This window comes from Tupaia chinensis, unplaced genomic scaffold (assembly GCF_000334495.1).
Source record: "Tupaia chinensis unplaced genomic scaffold, TupChi_1.0 Scaffold143602_1, whole genome shotgun sequence".
Taxonomy (NCBI): domain Eukaryota; kingdom Metazoa; phylum Chordata; class Mammalia; order Scandentia; family Tupaiidae; genus Tupaia; species Tupaia belangeri.
Window position 1 is genome coordinate 2460925 of NW_006203448.1, and position 6164 is coordinate 2467088.

A 6164-nucleotide genomic window follows, 5' to 3' on the forward strand; every position below is an offset into this window, starting at 1 on the left:
GGCCCCCCACACAGGTGCCCGCTGGGCCTTTCCAGGCCTGCTCTGGGGTGGTCACGCGTGGGGCAGCCGCACGGGTGGTGTGGTGCTGGTAGGAGCCCAGACGTGCCGCCCGCCTCGCCCTGCCCCCCTGCCCCACCCGTGAGGGAGTGCTCACGTCTCCTGGTGGGACCTGGTCGGCGCAGGCCTGCCCATGCTTGCCCAGCCCAGCTCCAGCAGGACAAGGAGGACAGCAGACGGTGACATCCGTTGACGAGTGAGACTTCAACATGCGTGTCGCTTTGAGTCCTTCCTGGGTTTTCGAGAAGCTTTCGGCAAGATCGCTGTCCCTCCTCCCTCGTGTGGTGCCGTCGGTCCTGTACACAGCGGGGAGGCCTCTGGCCGCGGGCAGCCCTGCTGGGCGGCCAACCCTGTCACTTTATTATTTAAGGAGTGCGTGTGGAGGCGCTGGTTGTTAGCAGTGCCGCGTGGGGGGTGTCAGTTCCCTATTTCCAGTCCTTTCATTTCAACCATGGCCTCTGGGAGCCCCCGTCTCCCCTGCTGGGTGCTGTGGTACCTGTGCGTGTGGGGGCCACTCTGCACACACGGCCCCGGGGTCACGTGAACCCGAATTCTCCCTGTGCTCGGGAGCCCCGAGGCATCCCGTCTGCAGCACAGTGGGTGCCGGCGGCAGGAACGGGCGTCTCTGCACCTTCCCTTGGTTCAGGGCAGACGTTGTCCCTGGCTCAGATGCTGTGCCGTGACCCCTGGGCCCCCCAGGAGCCTTGGGGGTCTGAGCGGAAGAGCCCAGGAGGTAGGCAGGCAGTGCCGGGCGGGTGGGGCGGCCGTCTCCTCTGGGGGCTCCCATGTGCAGACAGCTAGGCCCCACGTAGCTGTGGGTCCCCACCCTCCTGCCTCTGGTGCGCCAGGCCCAGTGCTCGGTGCTGCTGCCTGGCCATGGCCTGTCTGTCCCTTGGGGGGGCGGGGCAGGTGGTGGAACTCATCTCCTTTGGAGAGGAGACCAGTGCTCGCCTGCAGGGGCGGGGAAGCCAGGAAGACTGCTGGCACGCCCCTGTGTGACCTGAGCCCCCAGTGGAGAAGGATCCCCCAGTGTTACATTGTAAGATATGTCCCCGACTAACCCGTCTGATCGTGGCATCTTCCTGCAGACATTTCAAACGTGTAACTTTTATATGAAAGAATAAACAGACGAAAGCCACCCGCGTGTGTGTGCCGTGAGCCACGTGTGTGCATGGGCAGTGCTGGTCCGGCCCGGCCTGGCCTCGGGCCTCAGGCCTGCTCAGAACCTGTCCCTACAAGGGACCAGGCAAGGAGGACCTGTGGATTCTGGACCCTGCCCTGCCCCGCATGGGCTATGTCTCCTCCACACGGAGCAAGGTGTGGGACCCAACACATCCGGGGGCTCCTCATCTCCCAGGGCTCCAGGGGCCCCGCCCCCAGTACCGAGCATCAGCTGCCTAGAGCTGGCTGGGCCAGAGACCCCCTGGACCTTGCCCTGGTCCCCAGTCCCTGGCCTTCACCCTCCAGGAGGTACCCTCCAGACAGCCTGGGAGCACCCAGGGACTCTGCACCTCTTTACCTGGGCGGGGGCACCTCCCTGGGACCCCACCTTGGCTGGCCTCCCATCACCCATCTCAGAAGGCAGCAGCTCACGTCTGTCTCTTTAAAGGTGAGGGACCAGTGTTCGGACGTGGTGGTGAAGGCCCCGGATCCCACATGGCCAAGTGCATGGTTTGAGTCCAGACCTTCATGTGTGCGTGTGTGCCCAGAATCCCCAGAGGAGAGTTGAGAAGGGATTGTGGCAGGTGCTTTCGCGCTGTCCCTCTCGCACACCTCGCTGTCTCCCCAGTGAGCGCACGCGCCACGTAGCAAAAGCGGAGTAAGGAGCTGGACAGGCCTTCCCGGGCTGCAGAAGCTCAGCCCACCCTCCTGTCAGCTGTTCATAGAGCTCCCAGAATGCCAGGAAGGGCCGCAGAACCTCCCATCAACCTCGTGGGGTGATGGAGCCTTCCTGGGTCCCTCCTAGGCCAGTTGGGTCCTTGAGCAAATGACCCCACCACTCGGGCCGTGGGTTCCCATGGCCTGCCGCTGTCCATCTGACCAGGGAGCACAGGCGCCCAGAGGGAGGCCCGTCATTCCTGGGCCCTCACTGCTGTCTACCTGCCAGCAACGCCGGGAGCCTGGCCTGCCCCAGCACCCGGGCACCAGACGTGGCAGGTTGGGCATGAGCCTCAGGCCTGAGCCTCTCGACCAGGAATGTGGGCAGCAGCTGCTGTGATCCACCCTGGCCTCAGGGTCCCCTAGGGGAGCAGTCATGGTCATGGACCACACCTGGGTCCCGCCCTTCCCAGGGCCCACTTCCCCAAGCTCCCTCTGGCATTTGGATCTGAGTTGTGTCCCCCCAGCACGAGACTCCCCTCCATTCCTCATTCCCTCGTTATCAAGGAACTGGGTGGGGCTGGGGGCGAGCTGGAGCAATCTCTGGCTGAAAAGTGCTCTGTCCTGCGCGGACCTTAAGCAGGGGGCCCGGGATGTGGGCCCCCACTGCCCCCCCACTTCTCCGCGGGGGGCGCTGACGGCGCGTGCCTCGCTGTCTTCTCAAGTGTCGGTGAGTTCGTGTTGGGACGGGCCGGTGCGCGTGGCTCGGGGAGCGGGCACTTGGCAGACCTGTTCGTCCTCCAGCCCGAGTGCCACCCGGGAGTGATCCTGACACTGCAGGGATTAGGTCCGCTTTGAAGGCCACACACAGGTCTGAGCCGAACACGCAACTGCATTGTCACATAGGCCGAGAGCAGAAGGGGGACACCTGCCAGCCACATGTTGTGACGAATGTACCTTGACATCAGGGGACACAGTACGAGGCAAGTTGCGGTCAGCCTGATCCTGAAACTTCCCCAGCCCAGAGCAGCAGAGTGCGAGTGGCATCGCCCCAGTCAAGACGGGTTGGTAAACACAGGCGGGGCGATATCGGGGTCACGGAGTCATTTACTCCACGTGGCCGGGCTCCTCTCCCTCCTGAGCACACGGGCTAGCCCCAGCCCTCGCAGGGGAGCCGAGGAGCAGGTGGCATGGAGGCAAAGGTGCATGTGCGTGCACGCCCCAAAACCCCGAGGGGAGAGTGGAGAAGGAATTGCTGCCTGGCCATCCCCTGGGGAGTGACTTGTCCATCTCTGTCTCTCTGGCAAGCGCATGCACCTATGGCAAAAATCTCTCTAAAAAAAATTACACTTAGAAATATTCAAAGTGGGCTGGCTGGTGGCATGGTGATTAAGTATTAGTTCCCACATGGCTGACTATACAGTTCGAATCCCAGACCTGGCCGCTTGGGAAACACACTGGGTGTGTGTGCGTGTGCATGCCCTGAATCCTGAGAGGAAGGAGAAATGGAGGAGAAAGGATTGCAAGGGCCTGTCCGTTTCCATGCGGAATGCTCTCTCACCTTCCTTCTCTGTCTCTCCAGCAAGCGCTCGCACCCTCTAGCACACAAACAAAAAACCAATATATGCTTCCTTTAAAATCAGAAACTAGGGACCAACAAATGGCATAATGGTTACGTCGCTAGACTCCCACGTGGTTGACCACAGTGCGAGTTCCAGACCCGGCAGCTTAAAACACTCTGGGCTCTGGGCCAGCAGGTGGTGTGGTGGTTAAGGGCGCTGGACTCCCATGTGGCCGACTGTGGTTCAAGTCCCAGACCTGGCAGCTTGCTTTCTCACTTTCTCTCTCTCTCTCCCCACTTCCCTGGTCAAATCAAAATTTAAAAATAAAATAAAATAAAATTTTTTTTTTTAAAATTCTGGGCTCCCATGCATGCGTGCCCAAGATCCTAAGAGCAGAATGAGGAAGAAGGGACCGTGGCGTGGCCAACCCCCTGCGGGGCGTGCTTTCCCGCTATCTCTCTTTCTCTGGCGAACACATGCACCCTATAGCAAAAGTCTCTCTTATGAATAAATAAAATCAGAACCTAGAGAAAGCCCCGCCCCCACTTCGTCTGTCTGTCGTCTGCCATTATATGGAGGCCCACCCCCCCCCACCCTGTCTGTCTGCCTGTCTGTCGGCTGCCATTATGGAGGCCCACCCACCCCCACCTTGTCTGTCTGTCGTCTGCCATTATATGGAGGCCCACTCTGCCAGAAAAGAAAAATAGCCAAGAGATTAACAAGAAAGTCTGTGAAGGTGGCCAGCTGTACCTTCAGATAAAAAGTCAAACACACTCCTGGGGCCAGCAGGTGGCATGGTGGTTAGGGGCGCTGGACACCCACATGGCCGACTGCGGTTCGGGTCCCAACCTAGCAGCTTGCCTTCTCACTTTCCCGCTCTCTCCCTCTCACTCTGGTCAAATTAAAATAAATAAAGTTAAATAAAATTTAAAAAATAAAAAGCTAAACATTCCTGGGCTGGCAAATAGTATAGTGGTTAAGGTGCTAGACTCCCACGTGGCCAACCACAGTTCGAGTCCCAGACCTGGCAGCTTGCTTTCTCACTTTCTCTCTCTGTCTCTCTTTGGTGACTTACGTGCCCTGTAGCAAATTAAAAACAATAAATTAAATATTTTTTTAAAAAAAGAACTATGCCCTATAGCAAAAACCTCTTAAAAAAAAAAAAAGAACTATGCAATCAGCTAGTGACTTTAAAATGTAATTCTTTAGAAATTTTTCATTTGTCCGAGCATCACAAGTCCTAGGAATAAGCCCCACAAGGACCAGCATGTGGTGTGGTGATTAAGGCACTGGACAGACCCACATGGCTGACCGAGGTTCAAGTCCTGGGCCTGGTGGCTTGCTTTCTTGCTTACTCTCTCTTTCTCTCTCTCTCTTTCTCTCGTCAAATTGAAATGAATGAATGAATAAATAAAATTAAATAAATACTGTTTAAAAAAGAATAAGCCCCAGGGACCAGCAGTTAGCGTAATGGCTATGTCATTGGGCTCCCATGTAGTCGACCGTGGTTCGCGTCCTGGACCCAGTGGCTTAAACTCACACCAGGCGCGTGTGCGTGTGTGCCCAAGATCCCGAGAGGAGAATGGAAAAGAAGGGATTGTGGCGTGGCCATCCCCCCGGGGGGCGATTTCTCGCTTTCTATCTCTCTGTGTCTCTCTGTCTTTCTGGCGAGTGCACATGCGCTATAGCAAAAAGCTCTCAAAAACAAAAACAAAAAGAAAGGATAAGTCCCACAAAAGCTACGTGAGACGTTTTAGAGAAAATGGCAGATTATGAACTATGAAGAAGAGTTTTGGGGCAGCAGGTGGTGGAAGACACCGGACTCCCACATGGCGGGCTGTGGTTGGAGTCCCAGGTCCAATGGTTTGCTTGCTTTCTCCCTTTCCCTCTATCTAGTCAATTAAAAAATAATAATAATGATAAAATAAATAAAAATAAACCACTTTAAAAAAAAGACTTCAAGTAGGAAATCATTTTTTAAAAAAGATGAAGAGCATCGGAAATGAAGAGGTACACATATCTGGGGGCAGGGAGGGGAATGTTCTTTCTTTCTTTCTTTTGAGGAAGAGACATTTATTAAACACCTGCAGAGGGAAAAGACCAGACTGGAAGGTGGAGTCGGGCCAGAGTTTCCTTCCGTCTGCGCCCCCCACCCCTCCCCAGTACAGACGCAGCCGAGGAGGGTCCTACCAAAACAGTTGCTTTGTCTCCCCTACCCCTTGGGGAAGGTCCAGGCAGCAGGTGCCCTCCTGGCCTAGGGGTTATCAGGCCCTGCGCTGGACGGCTCTTGGTCTTTCCTCACAGGCTGTGAGGGGCTTAGGACTAGCCACCTATCCTAGGCCAGTGGGAAGGTGAACTGCTTAAACATGTCGGTTCTTGGGACCAGCAGTTAGCGTAATGGCTATGTCACTGGACTCCCATATAGTCAGCCGTGGTTCGTGTCCTGGACCCGGTGGCTTAAAACTCACGCCGGGTGGGACCAGCAGTTAGCGTAATGGCTATGTCGCTGGACTCCCACGTAGTCGACTGCGGCTCGAGTCCCGGACCCGGTGACTTAAACTCACGCCGGGCGCGTGTGCGTGCGTGCCCAAGATCCCGAGAGGAGAATGGAGGAGAGGGGATTGCGGCGTGGCCATCCCCCCTGGGGGGTGATTTCCTGCTTTCTATCTCTCTATCTCTCTCTGTCTGCCTGGTGAGCGCACGCGCCCTATAGCAGAAACCTCTCCA